Here is a 25175-nt window from a genome sequence, read left to right as displayed (position 1 = left end):
GCAGACAGAAATCGGATTTATAGGGAAAAAAATCAGAGTATCCTCATTTTGGGGATTTAATTGTGCCAACAGAGTCACCAAGGCAATGGACAGCTGGGCTGAGCTGGGAAGGAGCAGGATTCCCTCAGGATTCCTTTAGTCCTCATGGACAGCACCAATCCCTAAAATCTTCTCCCAGGATGACTTTGAACCCATCTTTCTGTGCAATTCCCAAAGCTGGGAGCAACTGAGGCCGTCACTTCAGTGAAGGAATGGAGAAAATCCATCCTCTCAAGACACAGAGATCTCTGAAAGGCTTTGCACAAAAAAAAAAAAAGAAAAGAAAAGAAAAGAAAAGAAAAGAAAAGAAAAGAAAAGAAAAGAAAAGAAAAGAAAAGAAAAGAAAAGAAAAGAAAAGAAAAGAAAAGAAAAAGAAAAAGAACACAAAAAAACCCCAAACAAAAACCAAAAAAACCAAAAAGCACAAAACCCCCCAAAAAACCCCCACCTCAGGAAAGAAAAAGATTTTGTTTTTAATGCTCATCCCTGGCTGTTCACTGTGGATATATTTATATTTATATTTATATTTAATCCAATTTATAACTATATAATATTATATGTAACATATATAATAGATAATATATAGTAATATTAAATATACATTTTATACTATATATAGAACACGATTATATACTTATATAATTATAATTATAGACAATATTGCTTCGATTAATAATTATATAAATTAGCATTTCTCTTTATATATAATTTAATTAATAACTTTATAATATATTATATCTTGCAATATCAAATATATACTATAACATATATTATGTATAATATAATTACAATTTATAATTAAAGTTCTCATATATACATTTACACTTACATTTACATTTACATTTGTATTTATTATGTCCACCTCATGGAAGGAAACCCGGATGCTCTCCCAGGATTCCCACCATGGATTTTTTCTCTTTCCAAGGGAAACAGCTCAGAAGTGCCTGTGACACAGGCTCAGATTTTGTCCAAATTAAAGTTCATTTTTGGTGCACACCAGAAATCAGCTAAGAATGAGGTCACTGTTATCCAAACTTTCCCAGGGAATATTAATAAATGGAATATTACTGAGCAATATGTTAATGAGAAGTGGAGAAACTTCACATCCACTTCATTTTAAAGGAATTTGGAGAAAGAAATGAGGAATTTTCTTTTCAATTCTCATGTTTCAGGCTCCCAAAAAGCTGATATTATTCAGCATAGTTCTGCAATGTTTTCATAATGAAGATTAGATGAATCTCAGGAATCATTGATAGAGAATGTTTTGAAAATGTCCAATAAAAAGATGCAGAAACTGAGGAGGAAATAACTATTTGTAAATGTTCAGTTCTGCTGGAAATTATTGACTCGGAGGTTACCAGAGAAATGGAAATTTGGGAAAATAAAGATTTAATTGAAAAGGAAAAAAATAATATTTGAACAGAATTAATTTTAAAAAACTGACTATGAAAACTCAATTAGATTTTAACCAATTAAAAACCAGGAAAAATATAAAAAATAAAAAATTTCCTGGCAATCTGGGGAAAGGAATAACAATTTCTGGATAGCCCCAGATCTCCATCCATTTTGAGACCAAAAATGCAGCAATAAATGGCAGGAATAAACCCCATCCTCCCATGTTTTCAATGCAGAGATCTCAATAAACAATATCAACCTCCTTTGTATCAGCCACCTGAAGCTGAGGACGGAGCAATATTTCAATAATTTGAATTATTCAGCCCCAGTTCCTGTGCAGGAGAATGTCAGAACTGTAGCAAGATTACAAATTAAACCCATAAATTATGCTTTTGTGCCAAAGTAGTAATCACGTGACTGGACTATTTTTAGAGCCTTAGAATTTTTTTCTCCAAGCACCCCCCCCCCCTTTTTTTTTTTTTTTTCCAACTGTTTATTGAATTATGTAGCTCTGCTCAGCAATTTCCCTGATGAAAATACACTTAAGGTATTAAAAAATATATGGGAACAATAAAAATCAGCTCTTGAGACACCTCAGTGCAAAGCCTCCTGTCTCATCTGGCAGAAATGGAATAATATTGGAGAGTCTGCACTGCCTGTGGACCCTGAAAACCTGATTAATCTCTCCATTAGCAGATAATTACTTACTAATTGAAAGTAGAAGTATTTGGAGAATTTGGCCCCACTATTTTATTTGAGTTTTCTCTGTTTTCTTAAGGGGAAAAAAAAATAGGATGCAAAAGTTCACGGATATTAAAAAAAAAATAAAAATAAAGTGGTTTTAATCCTTTTAAATGCCAAAATGTTTCCTTCTTGCTCCAGCAGAGATTTATTAGTTCTGAGTTTAATCATTTTGAAATCAATCTCGATGAAGATTTGTATACATGACCTTTCCTTCCCCAGCTCCTTCTTCTCCTCACACTGCTCTGAGTCAGCTCTTTCCTCAACTCACCATTTGATTTCAAAATATTCCTGCTCACCCTGCCATCAAAACATCACCTTTGTTTTGTTTATTTAAATGCTCTGAAGCCAGTAAAGCCCACATGAAGTGATTTTTAATGTATTAATTAAGAGCAGGGCAGGGGATTGGAAGGAAAATGAATAAAATCCTGACCTTTTTCCTCATTAAGCATCAGATGGAAGGTGGCTCTGTTCATCTTGTTCGCTCCAAGCTGGAAAATAAGCAGTTAAAACACAAAATAAGCCATAGTGAGCAGCACACTCCACTTAGCATGTTAAGATTCCAATATTAAATGACTCTTAATTATTTCTTCATATTTATAAACACTTAGGAAGGTTTCTTAGGCTAAACGATGAAGTAACTATTTCCACTTCTTGTTTAGTACACATTTCAATTCTGTCAAACACCACAACATGGGGAAAAAAAATCATCTAATACTTAAGAAACTGCTAATATAGGATTTATGTTTTACAAAGTCAGCGTTACTCCTTACTTAATTCAGAATTAATCTGAATTCTGGCAGCGCAGATGATCCAAATTCTTGCCCCTACTACTCTGAAATAAGATTTTGTGCTTCAGGATTGTCTGGCTGCCCCAACCCCTTCACTCAGATCTCCTTTTCAGCCAGCCAAGGTATTTTTAACCCACTAAAAAGGAGAAAAGTGTCTCAAAAAGTTGGTGTCTGTGTATTTTGGGGATGAATTCTTACATAACAATGATCAGACACGGTAACACCATCGCTTTAATAAGGATAAATTCCTTTGGCCAATAAAGTGTGAGGAGTGGAGTTTTCTGGCTCCTGCAGAATCAAACAGCTGATTATAGGATAAATCACCAGAGCAGGGCTGCTGAAACATTCCTCAGAGAGGATCTGCCATCCAAACATGACAAAATTTATTTTTAAATAAATTTAAACTTGCACAGGTACCTGGTGGTGATGCTCAGCTTTGCCCTGCCAGGATTCCCTGGCTTTGCTGTGAAAAACCTGATTTTCCTGCATGAGAAATTCCCCCAAAACAGACAGAAAAAGTTTGATTCTCTTTAGAAAGAGCTAAACAAAAGGGTGAATCAGAGTCAAGCTTGACAAGCACAAGAGAATTCCAGCAGCTCATCAAAGCAGGGAAAAGAAAAATGAGAGTAAGGCCCACAGGCACCCAGAAATTAAAACCATGTGGCCCTTTAAGGATGCAGCACATCCAAGAGTTTAAGAACAAAGTTCCAAAAAAGATAAGAGCCTGGAAAATGCACTGCTTCATCCCAGCTGAAGGACAATGCAGATCCTAACTCACAACTCCAACAGTTCTTTATTCTCTCAAAATGCCCCCAAAAAAACCAGCTCTGGAATTGCCTGATGCAGATATTGAGGATGTTCGGCTCCAAAAAGTGAATTATTGGGGGAAATGTGGGCAAAGAACCGCTCAGGGAACTCTTCATCACAAGATATTTAACATTTGTGCTGCAGGGATTTATTCCTCATGTTCCTTTGCATCAGATCCTGGACTCTGCCAACTTCCAGAGGCTGCTGATCCCAAATTTCACTCTCTTTGAAGTAAGAGCTTTTCCAAGCATTTTATTTAAGAAAATAAAGGTCCTTTGGTTTGTTTTTGCTGCACACCTTCAACTGAAAGGTGTTTGTCAGGAATGGAAAAGGTTTGCAGGGAAATGAGACAAATTTAATCCCAAAATTAAGGTGACAGAATTAAACTGAGGATGTGAATGAAGATGTCAGGAGAGCAAAATGCTCAGCCCATGGCCAATGGGGAAGGTCAAAAGGACTGAAATTTTCTCTGCAAGCTCCTTCTTTGTCTGTTTTTAAAAGTTTCCTGACAGTGAGAGGTAAAATATCCCAGTTTGCAGTCAGATATGAGGTAAAACAAAAAAAACCTTGGCCTGTTTTCTCTTTCCATCTCTCCTAAATTCCACTTGATGCAAGCTGAACTTGCTTTTTAGTGGGTTTTGTTGTTCTTTGGTTTTTTTTTTTTTTAAATCTACAGAGCAACCCCCAGCACTGCTTTGATAAAACCCTCTTATCTCTTTTTTTTCTGCCCATCCTACAGTGTTCCTTTTTTTCCTCCAATAAACAAACCCAGCCCTTTCAGCTGCTCTTTAAGAGCCCTGATTTCTAAATCTGGCACGGGCTGGTGGCTCTGCTTTGCATTCCTCTGGCTAATACTAATTTAAAGGAAATTTATTTATTCAGATTAAATAAACAGACATTAAAAGTTATCTGAAAATAAAGAAAGGAGAAATATTTTCATGTTTTTAATATTGTCTTTTATGACATTATTTTTTTTTAATTATAAGGGTAGGCCCAGTATTGCAAAACACCTCCTGCCTTTGATGTCTCCAAGAGCAAACACACCCCAAGAAAATCTGGGATATTTTTAAGGAATGAAGAGATTCCATGGGAAGGAGAATCCCAAAATGGTTGGAGGGACCTTAAAACTCATCCCAGTCCCATTCCATGGGCAGGGTCACCTCCCACTGTCCCAGCCTGGCCTTGGACACTTCCAGGGAGGAGGAATCCAAAACTCCTTTGGGAATCCTGTGCCAGGGCCTCGCCACCCTCACAGGGAAGAAGAGATTTATATAAAATTCCACCAAGGAATTTTGGGAGCTCTTGTATCATTGTATCAGCTCTCCCTAATCAGGGACATCTCTCTCTCAAAAAAAAAAAAAAAAAAAAAAAAAAAAAAAAAAAAAAAAAAAAAGGATTCCAAATGAGTTGTGACCATCAGTGATTCTGTGGGAAGGCTGCACTCATCAGCTCAGAGGGGATCAGACAGAATTCCACATTTGCTCTGAAGAAGAAAGTCCTGATAAGAATGAAAATGTGTTTAAAATCCTTCTTTTGATCCACCAAATATTGCAGAGCCACTCCAGTGACTCACTAAGATGCCCGACGCTATTGTAAGATGTAACTTTATTTAAAAATAAAAACACACACACACTTTCCTTCAACTGGGCCACTTCAGATTAGGGATCTCTTCAGCCTTTTCTGGAGGGATTTAAAAAAGCTTTGGAGAAATCTTAAAGCTATGGAATTAGCCTGGTATTTATAGCTCCGTTTCCAAGCGTGTTCTTTGAGCTTCCTAGGATGTTCCTTTTCCCCATCTGCTGGTTGTTGACATGGTGTAACCTTGTGTTGGGATGAGGAGAATCTGTAAGAATAAGAGCAGCTGAGCTGATATTGTGCTGGAGAGGTCTGGCTCCATCTCAGGCAGCTCCACTTCGTTAGTCCAACATCACCCAGGGCAGGAATGGTGCTGTGGATTTCCCAACAGAGAGCTGGAGTTCTATTGTTTGATGATGTCAAAATTTATCACTCCCAATCGTGACTAATGCTCCATCTGAATCACAGCAGCACAAAATGGTGGATTTTCCACTTTTGGAATGCTGGGCTTCTCATGCTGGCTGGATACAATCTCTTCAGCTGAGGTCAGGAAAGTTTTGTTTTTTGTTTTCTTACCAAAAAGTCCATGTTTGGGTGCACTGTCTACCTTCCACCAAGACATGAACTGCTGAACTGTTCATTTTTCTACTTCAGCACCATAAAATGTTGAAGATACCTGATCTTCTGTTTGTTTTGTTTTTTCTTTTAATGTTGCCTCAAATATTTTATCTTAAAACTTTGCCGCCGCAGCGTAAAAAACTACAAAAAAAACCACCCCAAAAAACAAAACTCCAAACTCTCCCAGCTCCATCAATACACTGATTTACCTTGGAATACTCACCTACATTGCTTCTCATGGTCTTGCTTCAAGTTATCTTGGGGATCTTTTAAGCTTTTTAGAATTGCTGCTGCACTTTGAGCTTTGCTTTAGACAGTCTCCCGTGGTGCTCTCGATGATGGGCTATGTCCATTGGGGCCGGCTCCTCGCCTCCCTCCTGCCCTCATCTGAGGAACTCCTGCACCCCACTCACATCTGCTGGGACAACCACAGGATTTCAGTTAAAACAATGAGCCAGATGCTTTCGTTCCCCTTCTCCTGATTGCTTTGTAAGCCCCTACACAGTCACTCTGTAGTGCAAACAAAGCGAGATTCGTTTCCCAGGAACTGAAGGCGCCTTTGGAGTGGAGCTGATCCACACAAAACCCCTCCAGCTAAAAAAACCTGAGTCTTGTGATGCTGCAAAAGGCCTTGGTGGGGTAGAAGGTTCCACCAGCACCACTGATGAGCTGTAAATGATGAGCCATAAATGAGTCTTGGCTCAGTACAGGACATTGGTGAAACCCCAGCTGAAACAGAAGCTGTTGGATCACGGAATCCCAGAACGGTTTGGGATGGAAGGGACTTCAGAAATCAGCTGATTCCAGCTCCTGGACATTTTTGCACTAGTCCAGGTTGCTCCAAGCCCCATCCAGCCTTGCCTTGGCTCATTATTCCTCAACACTTGCCTGTTCCTGGGCCATTTCTGCCCTTCCTGGGCTGCTCCAGAGCGTTGGTCCCTCCAGCAGTGATTCCCTGCTGGAATCCCCCTGACCACGAGAGGAGCAGTGATTCCCTGCTGGAATCCCCCTGACCACGAGAGGAGCCTGCCCAGAACCCAGAGCCAATGAACTGGATTCTTCCAGAGGTGAAATGGATTGGAGCTCATGAGGTTAAAGGACTATCCCAAAGAGTTCATGGGGCCTTTAAACCCTCGGATCTGAGACCCTCAGGACTTGGCACAGGCACAGTTGGGCATCAAATTCACAACAATTGGGGATTTCACATTATTCCCCCAATAAATCGTCATTAAAACCAAATGCAATGATTCAATGATTTTTGAATCCTTCAGAAAAATGGAAAGAATTAGTTCTGATTTTCAAATCACCTCTTTGGAATCTCTTTTAAAGCCATTTATCATCCCAGTGAAAGTCTGGGTTGTTGTTAAAACCTTCTCCTGTCACAGAAAACTCTGATAGAAAATGGGAATGAAAAGTTTTAGATAATCCAAACAAACAGGGTATAACACAACCCTGTGAAAACAAAAGTCACAAAGTGCACTGGCTGTGAAACCAAAGACAGCATTTCCTATGATTATTTAAATATCTTAGTGAAGTCCAGAAGCAAAACCTGCAGTTTGGCTTCACTGATTTCATCAGTATCCCCAATTTAACTGAGTTTTCAGTTGATCTGCCCAATTTAAGTGCAAAATCAGAGCTCAGCATTTTGTAAAAAAGGGCATTAATGACTCTTGGTTGTCTCAAACTGCATTTACCAACCTGGCAGAGCCTTTCAGGAACGGGTTTTTTTTTTTTCACATGCAAGCTACTTAAAATAAAAATTATTAACTCTGTAAAGTTCTTCCCCAATCAATATGACTTTATAAATGACACCCTATATAAATTATGAATATATATGTAGGTATTCTTAAGGGCACTAGAAAATGTCAATGTTTAGGTTCTAGAAAGGGTTTTACCTGATCTTAATACTGAGTATTAACAAGGAACATTCAGTCCATAAATATTATTGAAAATACAGATATTATTGAATGGAACTACTTCAAAATATGAGCATTTTATGCAGGTTATTCATATAATTATAATTTAACTTCACAGTAACAAAAATAGACAGAAAGATGGCATAACCTACCATTAAAGAATTTGCATTAAAATGTATTTCAGATCATAATTCCACTAGGGATGCAACAAACTTCATATAAAATTATTTATTAAGGTTTAAACACATTGAAAGGTATTGATCAGAGACATTTTTATGTAGAATTCCCCATGAGCACAGAATGCTAATCACAGCAACCACTGCAAAACTCCAATTTACTGGAAACAATTCCAATAGATGGATGAAAGAGCCCAAGAATAAAACCTAAAGTCATAGAAGGGCTTAAAAAATCTGGGTCACATGGCCAGAGCTAAGGACTGGAGGGGCAGCAGGGAAAGGAGCTTCCTCTAAAGGCCTCAAGAAATCAACAGCAAAGCATCAGAACAATCCACTTGAATGAATGATACGATTTTGAATTTATTAAAATTAAATGGCAACAATAAATTAATGATAAAATTATCTGTACTGAGCGTATGGAAATGGACTTACACAGTGATTATAGAATTTGGGGTGTTTTTTTTTTTGTTTGTTTGGTTTTTTTTTTTTCCTTTTTTTTGGTTTTTTTTTTTTTTTTTTTTTTTTTTTGTTTTTTGTTTTTTGTTTTGTTTTTTTTGATTTCATGCACATCTCTAGCAATAAACTTCCCCAAAAGTTGCAGGAATCCAGTGGTGACTTTATTTCTGGGGGAGACACATCTGTTTTTTCAGAGCCTTTTGCTGTCGCCTTCCTTTGTGAGCTTCCTATTTACATAACAAGTCTGTGCTAACAGATTAAAAAAATCCTGTCCCCATCTAATCTCTCCAGATACAAACAATATTCTTACAGCTACTGTATTTGGAGGATCTAAAATTAAAGATACTTCTTATGAGCAAACATGAAAAACACCAAAAAAACTGTTATTCCTGTAAGAGCAACAAACTGAACTTTTTAATTGTGTGCTGTCACAAATGAGTAAAAAAGAGGGTGGCAGTCGGCCAGTTCTCTTTTTACTTTAGCTGGGTTTTAAATGCATTTCTTCTAAATCAAACAACTTGATTATTGGCTGTTCCTCAGGTTATTTTTCTTATTTACTCTGTGGCATAACTGAAAACCTCTCCTCCAAACCACTTAATTCCAAATTAAGAGCCACGAGCTCCACGCTGGAAAAGAAGAGCAGCAGCTTTTGTTTGGGAGCATCCAGTTCTGTCTGATTTTCTTTACAGTAATTATCATTATTTTGTTTTGCTAAAGGGAAAAAAAAAGTCACGCCAAATTGTATTTATTAATTGCACTGCTTTTTGATTTGAGAGAAATCAGAGAACTCCAGAGTGGGAGTTAAATCCCATCCATTCCCACCCCTGCCATGGGGACACCTTTCACTATCCCAGGGTGCTCCAAGCCCTCTCCAACCTTGGACACTCCAGGGAATGGGAATTCTCACCTCCCCTGAGCTGCCAGAAAGCAAAACAAAGAGAGAATTCACCTACCTGAAATCAGGAAGACTGGTGGGTGTAAATCCTTTAGGATTTGGTGGTTCTCAGAACTTTAGGGAAGAATTAGAGAGAAGTGCTGTTTCTTCAAGTCTTTTTTTTTTTTTTTGCCCGTTTTGTTGTGATAAAGCCTCTTCTTCCTGCAATAAAACACATTTTGTTGGACCAAAGGGAGGTTTGCAGAAATTAGATTATTCCTAAGCTCCCTCTGGAAGGATCTTTGTCTTCACTGTCCATACACAGAGAGCCGGGAGAATTCCCTACAGCCCAGGCAGGCTCCAGGTCTGGCCATATCCTCCCCTGCTTTACACTTGGAGAGAATTTAAGGCTGTAAAAACAGAGCCCACACAGCTGGAGAATGGAGAAAAGGGACTTTAAAATGAGATATTCTTGAAAGGATCTACCACAAAACTCCGGAGAACGAAAATAGCAAAAAAAACCCACCCAGTTTTGCTTATTTATATACACATCTCTTTTTATATACACTCACACACATGGACATTTCTATAAATTAATATAAAAACCCCCAAAGTCGTTTAGAACCATTGAAAGTAGGTTATAGACTTGTAGACTTTTTTATTTCCCCCAAATGCCTTGTGGATTTTGCCCCCAAACCAAGCAGAACTCTGTGCCTTGAACACGTGAGGGCCAATCGTGACCTCGGGCAAATTGTATTTAATTTTATTCTTATAACCAGCCTAAAAACGAGTGAAAACACACATGATGTGTCCATGATAATGCTTGGAGTAACCACGGGGCTGGCAGGATTTTTGGTTTCCCCAGTTCAGCCTCAATCCACAAGGCTCTGCTGGCTCCTCAGCACAAAGCCTCAAAACTTTGGGGATGACAGATTTTTTTTTTTTCCTTACTCCTCCATTTTCCTGGAGTTTGAGGGAATTCCTGAGGGGGGAATTCCTGAGGAGGGAATTATTGGGGAGCAAATTCTTGAGGAGAGAATTCTTGAGAAGGGAATTCTTGAGGAGGGAATTTCTGAGGAAAATTTATTCCTGAGAAGGGAATCGCTGGGGATGGAATTCTTGAGGAGCCAATTCCTGGGAAGGGAATTTCTAAGGATGGTACTCCCAAGGAGGAAATTCCTGAGGAAGGAATTCCTGAGGAGGGAATTCCTGGGGAGGGAATTCCTGAGGAGGGAATTCCTGGAGAGGGAATCTTAGAGGAGAGAATTCCTGGGGAAGGAATTTCTAAGGACGAAATTCCTGGGAAGGGAAATCTTGGGGAGAGAATTTCTGAGAATGGTATTCCCAAGGAGAGAACTCCTGAGAAGGGAATTCTTGAGGAGGGAATTCCTGAGGAGACAATTCCTAAAGAGGGAATTCCTGGGGAGGGAATTTCAGAGAAGGGAATTCCTGAGGAGGGAATTCCTGGGGAGGGAATTCCCAAGGTGCAGCCCCTGACTCTGTCAGAGGACAGACTCCTCCCTGTGCTCCAGGGCAGCTCCCTGTGTCCCTCCTGGCTCAGCCCAGGGAGCCGATTTGTGTCCTTCTGCTGGATTAGTCTTAACCCAGATCCCTCCCTAATCCCTGCGCCTGCAGGAACGCTTGGGCTGCACCAGTGGCACAGGGACAGAATGAGAAACTCCAAGTGGAAAGAGCAGCAGCCACTTGGAGAAATCCAGGATGTTTGCTCCTTTTATTCCCGAGGCTGCCGAAAATCTCCTGCGTGCTCACGGGAGCATCTCAGCGTACTCATTGCTTAAACCAAACCCGTTTACAGCTGCCTAATTCTACATTTTAACTGCTACAATGTCCAAGAGCAAGGGAAATGCCTAAAAAAACCTGACTACCTGACTGTTTTGGAAACAATAACCTTGCTGCCACGCTGATTAGAACTCCCATCTATTATCTGGTATTTGCTAGACACGGTATCTGGAGAAAATGAAGTTAAAGCAGAGCAGATGGCAGAAGAAAAAGCAGCAGCAGCTATCCCACCTTCCAAGGCTACCTTTGCAGGAACATATGGCCTTTTCCTGGGCTTTTGTACGACAGCAAGTTGGCCAGATGAACAGAACTTCGGAACTGAACTGCAGCTGCCGAACAACACCGCCAAGGAGCACGTGAAAAACGTGAGAGCTCCGAGAAATACCCAAAAAACCAGGCAGGTCTTTCTGAGAAGTTAATTCAGGAATCAGCTGGAAGGCCAACAAACCATCACACTCCTTTAAATTACGTGATACATGGTTATAAATGTAACATACTGCTCGATTTCCTTTGTGCATGTGATAGATACATAAGGCTAATGTGGTAACATATTTACTTTACATATGTGATATATAGATATAAGTAACATTTTTCAAAGGTTTGGCAGCGCTGTCATTTGAGTGGCTGTTGCTTTGAGCATGTAAGAGGTAAGATGGGATATTATCTAATTTTTATGTCTCCAGTTACAGGGGGAAAAAAAAAACCAAAAACGACAAACAAACCAAAAAGGAGTTTTAATTTGCAAGAGGAAAAAAATGAGACATCAGTTTAGCCAATATTTCAATCCCATCAACCCTGAGTTGCCGATAGCTCAGCCTGCAGTCTGGACATTCTCCACACCTTGATGAAGTCCATACTCAAGATTTAGACCTGTAGAATCTGGAGAATAAAGGCCTCTCCAACAATCACACATCCCAATTTATTTTGGTTTTCTCGAAACGTCTTAGAATTAAACGTGATGAATAATTTACAAATTCTTTTCATTCATGTGTAACACAGCCCTTTGAAAACTTGATTTGTTTCCCTCAGCCCCTTTGCATACCTGGTGTACAAGCATTGCTGTTTTCTGGCTCACAACGGAAATGTAATCAACTTTTCTCCTTCACTGATCTTTAATTTAATATAGAGATAACTGAGAAACTGATGAGAGCCGAGAAGATAAACAAAGAATTTGAGGTCTGTATAATGCAAATTTGTCTTTTCTCCTACTTCTCCTGAACAAATGTTGCTAAAAGCACAAAAGAATGAGTTAGTAAAAAATTTAGTTGTTACTACTCCATACTAACAAATAATTGATTTTTTTTTGGTTTGTTTTTAAATCATAGAACCCCAGAATGTTTGAGTTAGAAGGGACCTTAAATCCCATTCCATGACCAGGGACACCTTCCCTGGACCAGGATGCTCAGGTTCTCTTTTTAGGTGTCTCTATCTCAACCTTATCATAAAAAACATAAATATTCCCAAAAAAGTGAAGACATTTGGTAAAATAAAACTTCCTCAAAGAGTTAACTCAAGCCACCTGAATATCATCACGTCTACCTCCTGACTCAATTATTTCATATAAACAGATTAGTGTTTATTTCATATCAATATATTTCTGTTGGCCCCAAGATCAGAACTTTTTCCATCTCTCCACAATGAACACAACTCTACCAATACCTGGATAAACACACCCACAGCATAAGGAAAAGGAAAGGATACCTGGACTTTCAGAGACATTTCTTATCCCAAAGCCCCAAACTCATTAGGAGAGAAGGAATTCCATGCAGTAAGCACACCAAGAGTTCGTATTTTTGCCTCATGACACTTTATCATCACATAATAAAGTGTCTCCTTTTAGACATGACATTATGCCATTGTTTAAAACTGAATCCTCCTCAAAGAAAACAACATAAACTTCTCTAAACTGTGTTACTTCTTATTTAAAAATTCTTGGCACAAATCTCCATAACTGGCAATTCTTGATTATTTTAAACCCTCTTGCAGGGCAGATGCTGCCACGGGAGCATCCAGCAGATTCTGCCCCGGATTCAGGCTCCAGCTGAAATTATCCTGGAACTGGAAAGGCTGAGAAACCCCAAATTTCCAGAGAAAGAGAAGGAATTTCATCCCAGCTCCATCCATCTATGTTCCCTCTGTCTGTCGTTGTCACTCCACTTCCTCTGAGCAGTTCTTTCAGAGTGATGCAGCTAATTAGTACAACTAATTGTCCAATTCATTGATACAAGTATCAGGAAGGTATTTGAATAATCCCCAGGCACGGGGCTCCTAAAGCAGAATTCAGTCTCTGGAATTCTGATTCTATTCTCGCTAAGGTTAATGGATGGTTTCCCACTGAGTTTAATATAATTCACACTGGATCACTCCTGAGTCTATATTTATATAAAAATGCCCTACTATTTCAATCTGTTTGATCATTTTAAAAATAGCCATCTTATTTATTCAGAAATAGAGCTCAAAATTCTATAAAAATTTAGCCAAGGATTGAGTGAGTTTTCAGAAAGCTTCGAGAGATTTTATTAAGTCTGGTTTTAAGGTATTTCTAAGTAAATGGGACTAAATAATCAGATATCCCTCTGATTTTTAGAAATACGTATCACAACAGCACTAAGGCCAAAGAGAAATATTAAATATCATTAATGACAAATGTACCAAATGTCACTGGGGAAAAGCACAGTAAAACCAAGGATTAAAAGGTGGCAAGGTGTTTGACAGCAAATCAACAACAAGAATAACTAAACTCTGGATTTTTAAAGTGTAAATGGGAGGATTTTCACATCAGCAGAGCACACACAAGAAAAGGATCCAAGAACAGGATTTTTAGTAGCAGTCAACAGAAAACTTGGTTAAACCTAAATTTCCTTTTTTATTTTATGATTTTATATGAAAATTTAGTTTTCATTAATGTTTTCTCTATGACCAAAAAAAAACCAAAAAAAACCCCAAACCCACCCTTTCAAGCTAAAGAAATTTCCAACATACAAGAAGTTGAACAATTTTAATTGCTTTAAGTTAGCTGAAGAATGAAGTAATATTAATTTCACGATTAAAATACAAGTGTAATAACACTACAGCCTTACAATTTTGTACGGTTCTAAGAACAGTGAACTGCTAAATGTCAATTTAATGACTGAATTTTTCCTCCTTCCAGAAACCACAACTGAGGTGTCCCAGTTCCTTCATTCTCAGCCTGTTTTTTACACTTTCTGGCTTCAGGCATAAAAGATGAAGTTTCTGACCCCTGAAGCTTTTGTTTCCTCTCCTGTACTTGCAAAACTTCCCTAATTCAAAGGTCTGGCAGGAAGGAGTTAGTGGGAGCTTCAGGATGAGAGACTCCATCTCCCAAGGAGAGCCCAAGACAGTTCAGGGAGAAAAACCTGAAATTCCTCCAGAATCACATCAGATTGGACTTGACGGACAATCAGATCCCAAACCTGAAACTCCTCCAGAATGAAATCAGATTGGAATCAATGGGCAATCAGATATCAAACTTGAAATTCTCCAGAACGACATCAGGTTGGAAATGATGGACAATCAGATCCCAAACTTCAAACTCCTCCAGAATGACATCGGATTGGAATTGATGAACAATCAGATCCCAAATTTGAAGGTCCTCCAGAACAACATCAGGTTGGAAATGATGGACAATCAGATCCCAAACTAGAAATTCTCCAGAATGAAATCAGATTGGAATTGATGGGCAATCAGATCCCAAACCTGAAACTCCTCCAGAATGACACCAGATTGGACTTGATGGACAATCAGATCCTGAGAAGATTCCTACTCCATCCAAGTGCTCCAGCACCAATGGTGAGCTGAGAGTGAGGATCCCTCAGCTTCCTGCAAAGCTGAGTTCACCTGGCAGCTCTGAGAGAACTCTTCCCAAACTCTGGGCAGCAGCCGTGGTGTGATGTGTAAGAAGCTGGATGTGCCAGGTCCAGGCAGTTGGATGTGATCTGCCAGGACCCTGAGGGGCAGGAACACCAGGCATGGCACTGGGAATCTATCCAGGTATTGGGAGCTGTCCTGGGATGTGTCTTCCACACCAGGAAACAGAAATACAAAGTCTAGACATGGCTTCACCCAGAAACTTCTTCCTCACCTTACAACCCCTGTGAGCTGCTGCTCCTCCAACCAGCCTCTCCTGTATTTCAGTATTTTTGGGCTCTGTTTTTTTGAGCAGATCCAAACCAAGCCAAATTTAAAGGATCTCAATAGTTCCATCACCTTCAAAAAGTTCGAGGCTGGAAGTAATTCCATACACAAGGAACTTGGTTGGATTTTAACAGCCCCTTTTAAGGGATGGCAGCACTGTGCCAGGGGAGAAAACCTCAATCTGCTTTGTTGAAATGTGTGAATGCGCTAAAGTGGCAACCAAACCTAAACAGAACTACAAAACTGGGACTTAAAATAACCTCAAACTGGAATTCTTCTTTCACCCTCTCTTTGGATGAACGTGATCAACACGTGTGAGGAGCAGGACCTTCATCTGAGCAACCAAAGTCTTAGAGAATGCCAACAAAACGTGGTTTTGAACTTCAAGACGAAACGAAGCCATTGTGTAAATGGCAGGAGAGCACAGAAAATGCCTGTTTTAGCTCCTCCTCAATTGCAGAGAACAGATGGAAACATTTTGTTTGGACAAGAATTATTCCTTGATAATTCACTATTTCTCCTTAATATCAAGATAGCCTGAAAACCAGTAAGAGCATCTTTAATTTTCCATGAACTGAGATCTGGGCACCTATTGGGGCTCCTTTAACATCACTAGTGATCAGATTTTACATCAGTTGAGTTTCCTGCTCCAGGGCACCATCCAAAACTTTAATTTAGAGGCCTCATAATATATGTAATATAGCACATATATTATTATATTCTGATATTATTATTATTATATCTGATATTATTATTATTATATCTGATATTATTATGATGATATTCTTGATATTCTGCATTAGCAGCTTCAAGGAACAGTGTCCAGGTCTTTCCTCCACTCAGGTCCTTGCAGGTAACAGTTAACTGGTACCAAGTGGAAGGACTGAATTAGTAAATCTCAAGAAGGTTACAAAGAGCCAACACAAGGCAGATACAGGCTCCTGAATTATTTATTTTTTGAACTACAAACATGTCCTCTGCTAAACCACCAGAATTAAGAATTTACTAATGCAGGCAGATGCTCATTTTGCATACTAGGGCTTCACTACAAAGCGCTGTAAATTTACTCAAGGTAAGAATTTATCCTAAAACACGCATCAGAATGTTTTAAATGGACACACCAAATAATTTGGCTTTTAGTGCTGCAGGTCAGCCCAACTGAGAACATGATGGTGAAATACAGGAGGGTAAAAAAAGTTTGTTCCTCAGCACCTTCAAGTGTTTTAGGCAGCAGATAAAAATGAGCAGCTTAAACCAAAGTTTCTCCCTGACAGGTTTTGGTTTATTTCTCCAGAGAAACGTTAAATACAGAAAATATGAATTCACCTGAAATAACACTGTACTCTCCCATTCTTCAAATTATCATCAAGGGCTATTATTGCACCTATTTACTAAAATATTTTATTTCGTTGTTCCACTCCATTTGATGTAACCACGTCATTTTGTGGCAGAATTAATGTGACAGCACAAACATCCCTTTTGCTTTATTAATTGAATTAATTGTCTCGGTCCAAACCTCAAACCCACAACAAGCTCTAAATTTGTTGCAACCACACCCTGAATGGCAGCCTGGGCTTTGCAAAACAACAACAACAAAAAACCCAAACCAACTCAAAGCTGCAAATAAAAAAAATAGGAAGGAATTCCTGGCTGGGAGGGTGGGGAGGCCCTGGCACAGCGTGCCCAGAGAAGCTGTGGCTGCCCCTGGATCCCTGGAAATGTCCAAGGCCAGGCTGGATGGGGCTTGGAGCAGCCTGGGATAATGGGAGGTGTCCCTGCCCATGACAGGGGTGGATTGGGATGAGCTTTAATGTCCTCCCAACCCAAACCATTCCGTGATTCCATGAATTTCTGTACAGTTCTGCACAATTTCTGCACCTCTGGATGAATTCTGCCAGTAAGTTTGATAAAAATCCATTTTTGTAGCGCCATTTTCCGGCTGCTCTTTTTGAATACAGAAGACATAAAACCAATAAAGAGGAACAGAAGCTTGTTTTAACATTTCCTTTCCAATTTCTGTGTGATCAGCAACAGGAGATGATTCGGGAAGAGCCATGGATATAACCTGGGGTTTGGAGTCATCCCGAGGAACAGATCCAACACACCTTCAGAGTCATGATTCTCTGTGTCCAAAAGCATTGCAGAGCACAGTCAGGGATTTGAGAGATGATTTTGGAGAAGCTGAGCCAAACTGAGACGTCTCTTCACACAGAATTGAAAATTGTTTTTAAAATTTCCCACTCTTCAAGAGTAACACTGTAAAAAACTTAATCCATGAAGCTTTTTGGAACTACGGCAAGATAATTTAACACGTTGTGCTGCTCTGAAGTTAAGGTCACACATTCTGCCATCATGTTGTGCATGAATTTTGATTTCTCTCAGCATGATGGTATTTGACATTCATGGAATCAGCTCAGGTTAAGGCAAATGGTGAAATGTTGCATCAGGTTGTATTTTAATAACTGGAATGGAGGATTTCAGGTATTTTGTACTCTTGCAAAGGCAACATGTGTACATTTACATGCAGTGACTGTTGTATCCAAGGAAAAGCCATTCAGTGATTTACAGCCACAGCACTCAAGCACAATTATCAGCTTTGAAACCCATCAATTTGATTTTTTTTTCTCCTTTCTTTCTTGCTTTTAGCTGGCACTAGCACAAGGAGTTCTGGCATAGACTGTTTTCAGTTTGTACACATTTCAAACCAGTGTTGATTTTCTAGGAGAGATGATTTAGAATTGCCATGTTCCCTTTAACTGAGCAGGATTTGCAATAGTAAAAGACTTCTTGTATTTTTAACTGTTGGGCTTCCAGCACTCCAAGCGAGGCTCATTTTCTCTTTCCATTAAAAAGTGACTTTTTTCTTTCTCAAACCACTGAAAAGTCTAACAAGGCCAATGTCTTTTCTTTCCTCTCTTCAAATTTAATAAAGTGCCAGGGATAGAACTTAACTCTAGGTTTAGTTTTTGTTCTTTGGAAGGGACAAAAGCACAGGCATCCCATTTATTTTTGGTAGCTTTTTGGTGTAACATTGATACAATTTAACACATTCTTCTATTTTTTAGGCAAAAAGTGATACTGCTGCTCAGGTGCATTCCAAGAGACGCCATGGAACTTTCTGGAAAGTTAATTGTGATTGCGTTAATCAGCTACTAAACTTTTTTCTGGAAGTGTTCTCTGGAATACTGCAAATCCTGGTGTTGTTAACCACCCCATGAGTATGAGTTTTCCTCAGGGATGACTCCTCCTGGATAAAGACCTGTGAGGAGCCTTGGCATCTTCTCTGTGAGAGTGGTGAGGGGCTGGGATGGAATTTCCGGAAGTTGTGGCTGCTCCTGGATCTCTGGGAGTGTCCAAGGCCAGGCTGGATGGGACTGGAGAAACCCGGGATAGCGGAAGTTGTCCCTGCCCATGCAATGGGATGAGCTTTAATTTTCTTTCCAACCCAATCCATTCCATGATTCCATGAAAATCTGGGATTGTCAGGGAGCTGGGCTTGTTTAGCCTGGAGAAAAGGAGACTCAAGGTGACTGTATCACTCCCTGCAATTCCCTGAAAGATGTCCCCAGGTGGGGTTGGGCTCTTTCTCCAGGCAGCACTGACAGAGCGAGGGGACACAGCCTCAGGCTGTGCCAAGGGAAATAGAGGCTGGATATCAGGGAAAAGTCATTCACAGAAAGGGTAATAAAGTACTGGAATGGTCTGCCTGAGGAGGTGGAGGAGTCACCATCCCTGGAGGTGTTTAAGAAAAGATTGGATGTGGCACTCAGTGCCGTGGTTTGGTTGAGGTTTGGGTTGGGTTGGACTCGATGATCCTGGGGGTGTCTTCCAACCTCATGACTCTGATCCTGATCCTGATTCTGACTCTGGCGGGAAGCTTTGGGAATCACTGCCCACACCCTGCCAGTGCCCATGGCGAATAAAAACACACGTTGGTGTCCTGCTCCCAAACATCCAAACAGAACTTCCCAAACCTCCTGGGCAGCCTCCAGGCCCCAGCACAGCTCAGGGAGACTCCGAGGGAATTCAGGGACATGGGGAAAGCTCTGCTCCCACCTCCCAAATCCCTAAAGCTGTTTCTGGCCTGGTTCTGGTGAACCACTGAAACAACAACACCTGAAGAGAGTGTGGTTCCTGCAAAGGCCTTCAGTGTTGTACTCTGGTCAGAATCCACACAGAGGGACCATATGTGGCACCTACTGAAAGCTGTCACAAATTTATCACCCTGATTAGGCAGCCAATTAAGGCCCTCCCATTCTTCATCAGGTGCTTAAAAAATGTCAAAAGGAAAAAGCATCCAGGCCCTGGAGATCACCAACCTTTGCATGTGAAACCACATTAAGCCCAGGCCTTTGAGTGAAAAGGAGATGAAATGCAATTTTTTCTAATGTTCAAAGGATGCCTTGAAGGTGTTGCAGTTTTTCAGCTATTTTAGTGCATTTTCTTTAAAAGCACAGATCAGGTTTTGCTCTATTTTTTATGTTTATTGTACTATTTCCCTTTCTAGTCTTGAAAGCATCAACTCAGCGTTCTGAGCTTTCAGAAATATTTCATTTTCTTTTACTGTCAGGCCTTGAGCTGCTGTGGACAAGGACAAACTCAAGATCCATTTGGACAAATCCAGATGTGCCACAGGTTGTCCCACCACTCACTTTCATTGGCCAAACCCTGAATTAAGTAATTTGTTAAACTTAAATCATCAAGTTGCAGATGTCACGGCAAGATCTACTGATGGGAGAATTCATGTTTATTTTCTCTAGACCGTCACAAGAAAACCTCATCAGAAACATCTTCAATACTCCTCCGAAATCTTTATTTTTCCCTTTTATTGGAGCTATAGAATCATGGAAATGAACAAAAGGGATGGCCTCAGCACTGACAGTGTTTCTAGATGAGTTCAAGGACAGGGAAGAAGAAATTTAGCTGGTCTGGCACCTCTGTCCTACAGCTCATCCTGCAAAACCCGATGCAGAGTTACCCAAATGTTTGAAAAGCAGAAGGGTCAGGTATTTGGAATGAGAGGCCTTTCCAGAATGCAGGAACGGAGCACTGAAATTCAGGAATGGAGCACTGAAATTCGGGAATGGAACAATGAAATTCAGTCATTACAGAGCTGTGTTTGGGATTCTGTGATTTGGGCATGTAACTGAAATGCTTTCTGAGCTCAGGACTCCAGGATTCAGCAATTCCAGCTGGACAATCCTCAATCTGTCTGCTGTAAAATCACCTTTTTATCATCACTAAATCACATTCAGTTCAATCCCAGATCCCTATTTTATACATTTCTATTTCCACCTAAACAATTTACTGTTGTGTCAGTCCAGCAGATCTTTTGTATGTTGTGATTTGAGGGTTTTTTCCCCTCCCTTTTCAGTGAATATTCCCATTATTGTAAATATTCCATGAACTTGAATCTAAGCTAAAATTTGCTCTAAGGAGCACAGCCCTGCTATTCCAACAAGAAAGGGAGTGTGTAATCCTTGCCCCCCTTGCCTTTATCCCACTTTTCAAGTTCACTTCCCAGGCTGAGGGGCTAAACTGCTTTCAGCTCCTTACATCCTTCTGGATTTAGGGATTGATCACAGAGGAGGAAGCCAGACCCTTCTTTCCTTCCAGCCAGAAATGTAATCCCCCTGACCTGAACACAAAAATCACTTCTTGGTTTTAGTTCTTCCTCCAGAATTTCTCCACAATGGGAGAGGACAGACCGTGCTGGAATTCTCTCAGTCCCTACCTGGAGTGCAGGCTCTGAATACACAGCAATGCCATTTTATCTCCCTCAGAATTTACTGTTTAACTATTTATTTGGGACAGCACAAGCCTTGCCTTCACAAATGTTTTAGTTTCTGAAAAAAAGTCTGTTTAGAATCTACCACATTGTGTCTATCAGTAATGTAGGGGATAAAAAGCCAAGGCACATCAGGAGCGCAGCTACAAACGTAGCACTTTATAAATCAAATTTATGCCACAGAGGCAGAGCAGGACACTGGGTTGTGCTCCTCAGCTCCCTGGTTGGGAGATCATTTCCACACAAATGCCTTGCACAAACTTTTCCCAACTGGCATCATTTTTCCTTTCTGCAAGAAGTGCAAGGAAAGGCTGAAGCACAAACACAGCCAAGGGAGGTGCACAGGGAATAATGGACTGCACCAACAACAAGCAAAAATACAATTAGGAAGGATTTAATATGTATAAAACATAGAAAATGTCTCAGTCCAGATCACAGAATGAGTGAAGTTGGGGAAGATTTCTAAGATCATCCAGATGAGAGGTAGAAGAGGAGTAATTTTAAACAAAATGCAATTTGTTACTATTAGGGTGATTAATATGGAAACAGTTCTCTAGGTGCTGTGGTGAGCTCAGTGTCAGCCCCAGGCTCTGAAACACGATCAGGGAGCTGCGAGCAGGCTCTGTGAAAGGTGAGAGCCTGGGAGCTGCAGGAGGCTGGGAACACTCACTGGGCTGCACTCGGGGCTTAAATCCACACAATCCCAGAGGGATGGGCTTGGGGAGGGATCCCATCCCACCCCAGCCATGGGCAGAACACCTTCCACCAGCCCAGGCTGCTCCAAGCCCTGTCCAGCCTGGCCTTGGGCACTTCCAGGGATCCAGGGGCAGCCACAGCAAATCTGGGAATTCCAGCCCAGGCAGAATTCCCAACTCCCAATCTCCCAGGCAGCCCTGCCCTCTGGCAGTGGGGAACCATTCCCTGTGTCCTGTCGCTCCTTGCCTTGTACCCAGTCTCTTTCCAGGACTCCTGGAGCCCTTTTAGGAACTGGAAAGTCATCCAGAGCAATTCCTTACTCTCCTTTGGATGCCTAGAAAAGAAAAAGGAGCTGTGTGGGGCAGGAGATGAAATCCTACGGGGAGCAGACCCAGAGGAGTCAGACACAACCCAGTGAGGGCCCCGCTCCCATCTTCACTCCAGGATAGGTCTCCTAACAAGTATTCCTGGTTTGAAAGGATTTTCTCATGGATCTCCTCTTAACAGAAGCACTCAAATGTAACTCTGGGCATTAAACACGAGCTCTCAGAGTCTGTTTTCCCAGGGAACAGGTGTGTGATTCCCATCTCCTGCTCTGGTCTCATCAGCGTGTCCTTATCCCTGTTCCTGCAGCTGCAGCCAGGCTGGTCCTCCATAATTATAAAACCATCTTGAACTGGAATTTTAGCTGCACATTCCTGCAGCCCAAATCAAAACTATTCATGGAGAATGTGTAATTTTGTATTTTAAATATGTTTAGATGGGACCATCAGGATAATCTGAGGGCATTGGCCCTCCTGCAGAAACATCTGTCTCAAAGCAGGGACTTGTCCCTTTCTGTGGGTCTATTTTTAAAAGCTTGGAATGCATTTTAGATTTTAGATCATCAAGGAAATGCAATTTAAGAGAAATGAGAAAAATCAGTTTTACGTATGGACTAGTTCATAATCATAATTCCCACTGAAAAGGCGTTAGCAAAAAAAAGCTTTTAAAGTACTAAGAAAGAGAAAAAGCAAGGGAATTATGGACAATAATTTGGTGGGAACTCCCAGATTTTGTGCCCTCATGCTCAGGAAGGTGCCTGGCTCACTTTTAAACCCTCAAGTTTTCCAAGAGGAGACACTGTAGAAGAGGTGGATTTTACAGGATCTCAGGGCTGCAGAACAGGGCCACCCACAGCCTTAATGAAACTCTGAGAGATGGAAAAACCAGCCCAATATTGACAATGTGGCTTGACTGTTCTCAAGTATCTTCACCTGAGTCAGCGATTTGCTCACTTGCTTCACTGGAAGATAAAAGTTTTGGAGTTTCCAGTGAGTTTTGAAGTGCCCTTTACAGGAACAAAGCTCTTTCTCTCCCATCACCAGTTCCCAAAAACTGTTTTCCAAGGATCACAATCAACTGGAGGAATATTAACCCGATCAAGGCATGTGCATCTCATTTTTGATACAACACCCCGAGGCAGTTCACTCAGCTTTTTGCACTTTAAGTGGCATTTTAAGGTAGAAAGATCCCAGGAATGGTGTCAAGAGCCCCAGCTGAAGGCAGTGTGTGATGGGGATATACTGAATTTTATACTCTGGGAATACAATATCAAGTGAAAGCTGCTCCATGAGAACTTCATTGCACACAAAGAGGATCCTCCAGTCAGAACACCCACGTGTCAGACTATCCCTGAGTGCCATTGTGCCTCCTGTCACCTGCTCATTTCCCTGCAGGATCTGTCCTCTGCAAATGTCACTCGCTGCCACTCAAATGCTGAAATTGTGCTGCTCATAAAAAGAAAATTAAGGAAAGAAAAAAAAATATATATATATCTAATAGGCCTGAACCAACATAAATGTCTGCACTGGTAAAGGTGTAAAACTTCCTTTAAAAAACTTCCAAATAAAAATTAGTAGCATGAAAAAATGGTGTCAGAATTATCTGGGGGAGGTAAAATATACAATATTTACATTATCTACATTATCAACCCATAATATTTATGATTTTCCTCTGTTGCCTTTTATTGAAGGGGCACCTGTGGCCAGGTTTTGCTGCTCCTTTGTTGGGACAGGAATTAAACAAGAATTCACTCCTGGATCTACTTCCTGATGAACTATTCACTATCAATTACAGGAATTAAACAAGAATTCACTCCTGGATCTACTTCCTGATGAACATTTATTACACAAAGATTCACCAGTGAACACCCCCATTTGTGTGGTATGGAAACTAAGAGCACCTCAAATAGATTCCTGCTCCCATGGAAAATTCACTGGGATCTGTGTCCTAAATAGTTTTAGTTCTTGGATTAAGGAGTGATCAAAAAAGAGGAGATAGTTTACCTTTTGATGAGTTTTTAAATAGAAACTTGAGTTCTCCCTTTTCCTGGGCTCAGCTGCTTTTGCCCCACTCCCAGAATGGCACCAAGGAACTGAGGGCAGGGTTTGGGCTGGGCTCATGGCTGGATCCGTGACCTTAAAGGTCTTTTCCAACCCAAATAATTCCACGATTCTGTGAGGAAACCTCCAAGAAATGTGCTGAATCCTTTGAAGTGATCCAAACTTAGTGTGGGAGGCCGAGCCAAAGCCAACTGTGGCAATTACTGACCCACCTTGGGGAGAATCTTTACCTCTCAGGAATGTGGTAAAAAGCAAAAAGAACCTTTTTTGTGTGCAGCTGTGGGGCATCACCACAGGTTTGGAGAGGAAGAGAGGCCCTTTTCTTCAGAAAGTTGCTGTGTTTGATTTTAAAAGCATCCCTGGTTTTAATTTTCAAGCCTTTCCCTGGACTGGGATCCTTCTAGGAAAAGGCCAGTCGAGAATCTCAAAAATGATAATGCCTTCCTTAAGCATTTCAATACATTTTTCACCATGACAGTGGCCCTCCAAGGATGTGAACTGATAGGAAGGGGAAAAGAAAATAAAACTGAAGCACAAAATGAAAATAAGAATCCCTTCACAACCTTTCAGGCCACCTTCATGTAAAAAAGCTCAATGTTTTTAGGTTTTCATTAATAGCTACATTTTAAATTTGCTGCCCTTGAGCTTTTTTTTTTTTTTTTTTAAGGAATTATTAAAAATCAATGATCTGAGTAAGGTTTGGTGTTTCAAAAGAAAAGAATAATCTGGTTTATCTTAAGCACTACACTATACATTCTTCTTTTCAATATTATTTGTAATTAATAAATAATGACAAGAGCTCTTATCTGTTATTTTAAACCAGCAGCTCTTTCAGCAAAAAGATGTGGCTTTTACTTCACAGACATTTCTTTAGATATTTCAGGAAAACCTGAGGATGGAGATATGTAACATTTTCTAATACCACAGCCTGAAATAATCCAAACCCTCAACATTTTCTGGAGAT

The 25175-nt window shown here is 40.4% G+C and overlaps 1 protein-coding gene across 3 annotated transcripts in view; it reads right to left on the bottom strand.

Moving 5' to 3' along the window:
• Positions 1–25175, bottom strand: part of MBD5 (methyl-CpG binding domain protein 5) — a 110975-nt gene that overhangs the window by 36907 nt on the left and 48893 nt on the right. Inside the window, exons 3-5 of one of the 3 annotated variants that reach the window (XM_066323188.1) lie at positions 9468–9610; positions 6190–6384; positions 2609–2666 (exon numbers count right to left, since the gene is read on the bottom strand). The gene's annotated coding sequence lies outside the window, so the exon portion shown is untranslated. The remainder of the gene's footprint in view (positions 1–2608; positions 2667–6189; positions 6385–9467; positions 9611–25175) is intronic. The other 2 variants (XM_066323187.1, XM_066323189.1) reach the window with 2 other exon arrangements.

The sequence above is a fragment of the Sylvia atricapilla genome, chromosome 7 (assembly GCF_009819655.1).
Source record: "Sylvia atricapilla isolate bSylAtr1 chromosome 7, bSylAtr1.pri, whole genome shotgun sequence".
In the NCBI taxonomy this organism is placed as follows: Eukaryota; Metazoa; Chordata; class Aves; order Passeriformes; family Sylviidae; genus Sylvia; species Sylvia atricapilla.
Note: the sequence above shows the minus strand (reverse complement) of the source record. Positions and strands in the feature narration are given on the sequence as shown.